The 2,088-nt window shown below is 33.1% G+C and overlaps 1 long non-coding RNA gene across 1 annotated transcript; it reads right to left on the bottom strand.

Moving 5' to 3' along the window:
• Positions 1–1,604, bottom strand: LOC143733162 (uncharacterized). The gene is made up of 3 exons (XR_013201280.1): positions 1,049–1,604; positions 808–941; positions 1–351 (listed from the first exon to the last, which is right to left on the bottom strand). It is a non-coding gene; the product is annotated as an uncharacterized LOC143733162 (long non-coding RNA).
• Between the last annotated feature and the right edge of the window lie 484 nt (positions 1,605–2,088).

Genomic DNA, 2,088 nt, shown 5'->3' with positions numbered 1-2,088 from the left:
ATTTCATGGTGATAAAGTGATCTGCATTGAATTAACCTATGAACACATCCCACCAATTACACATTTATGCTTTTGCATTTTGCAAAAATTGCATTTTCTTTTGTTCAACTGTACAGACATTTCCTTTTCAGCCTGAATTATAAAACGCATCCAGATGAACATGATAAATAATAATAAATAATATTCTACTGTTGTCAGCATACCTTATTAACTTATGGTTACCATCGATGTGCCATAAACTGTTGGGTGCAGGGACTGAGTATTTTCTACGCCGCCGAGGGTTCAGTTGAAGACTGCGCATAAGGACACCCTGAGGATCCACCCGTCTCATGGATTCTTGAACACGTCGCCCTACAAAAAGTAAATTCATCAATATATGCAGTAAATATTTCAGTCTTTGAGTTCACCTTTGACATGTTCAGTGGGGACCTAAAGGACAAATTCAAAAATATTACTGTACTGACACTAGCAGATGTTAATACAAAAACTTAAAATTAACTGAGCTGAATAAGTACACTTCTGAGATGTTTTTCTAGCTTTAAATCATAATAACAATGAACGTTGCAACACTGCCGTATTTCAAAGCAGCTTCACACAGAAATAGTTGGATAATCTGTATTCTGTATTCTGATAATATATATAATCTGTATAAAGCGGTATATATATATATATATATATATATATATAAAATAGAAATTAAATCCATTTAGTATATATATATATATATATACTAAATTGATTTAATTTCTATTTTACATGCTTTTTACTCAAGGATGCTAATATGTCAAGGTACAAAACCCGCCTTACTCTGTACTCGAATGCCCTGTGCACCGAGATGTCCAACCATCATTTTGTATCCGGCATTTGGGTGACGCTTTAGTACATCTTCTACCAGAGCATCCAGTTCAGCGTCCTCCAAAGTTAAGAACAGGTCGCTTACTCTATGAGAATAAAATGAACCCATTATCAACCACACAACACACAAATATAAACACTAATGTGAAAGCTTAACGGTAGTAGTACTAGTAGGCTACTAGGAGCTGCTTACCTTAAACCATGTTGCGCCATTCTATTCCGGATAGTTCTTTCAGAGACACCAAACAACTTTGCAATGTTTACAGCAGTTTGGCCCATTGAGAGATAAGTTTCAATAGTCCTTATCGGAAGCAAGTACGATGGACGTCCCGCCGTCGTAGTACCATCTGACTCGCACAGATTTTGAATGTGCTGGGAAATATTTTGCAGAGAACTTAACAATTCAGGCTGTTCTTCAACGTTCATGTCGGCAAATATCTCTCCTAAAACATCGATAAGCACATCTAATCTAAACAACACATAGTCATTTGATGCGTTGTTATCAACTTCATTAGCTAAGTTGCGCAACTCTCTAGCTATTTGTAAAACGTCCGCCATAGTACACACCTGTTCCCACCACCCGACGTCACTACAAAGCAAGCCAGAGTAATCGAGCAAGCGCTTCAATCAACGATGAACCAATGGTAAGCAAGACCAACCCACCTAATTATCATACAAGACAAATAAATGTAAAAGTAAATGAATCAATAAATAAATAAATCTAAAAATAAATACATGTGGAAATAAATGAATCTATAAATAAATGATTGCATAAATAAATTAATCTAAACAATAAATATATAAATATAAAAAGTAAATCAATAAATAATTAACGAATAAATCAAAGTTAAAACGATTTTTTTTATATTTAAAAATGTATAAAAGCAGAAAATAATACATTAAGGTAAAAAATAATACAACAATAAATTTGATTAAAAATCAATCATATTTATTTTATCAAGTCGTTTATTCCTTTATTTATTTTTCTATTATCAAATTTTTTTATCCATTTATCACATTTATTTATCCATTTATTACATTTATTCATTTTTAATTTATGCAGGTTTGGTCCTCCATATGCAATGCCCTCTCAACTTCCCAACTCAACTGCACTAACGCAAATCGACAACTGAGACCAGATTAGAGCCAGATTCAGAAGCGCGATAAAAAAAATAATGAAAAGAAAAACATTCTACAACTCCAATAAGTCAACTCGATTGTTAATAGGTCAGC

Source organism: Siphateles boraxobius, unplaced genomic scaffold, assembly GCF_051911475.1.
Source record: "Siphateles boraxobius isolate OS27281-9 unplaced genomic scaffold, OSU_SipBor_1 91, whole genome shotgun sequence".
In the NCBI taxonomy this organism is placed as follows: domain Eukaryota; kingdom Metazoa; phylum Chordata; class Actinopteri; order Cypriniformes; family Leuciscidae; genus Siphateles; species Siphateles boraxobius.
This window is presented reverse-complemented; position numbering and strand designations above follow the sequence as displayed.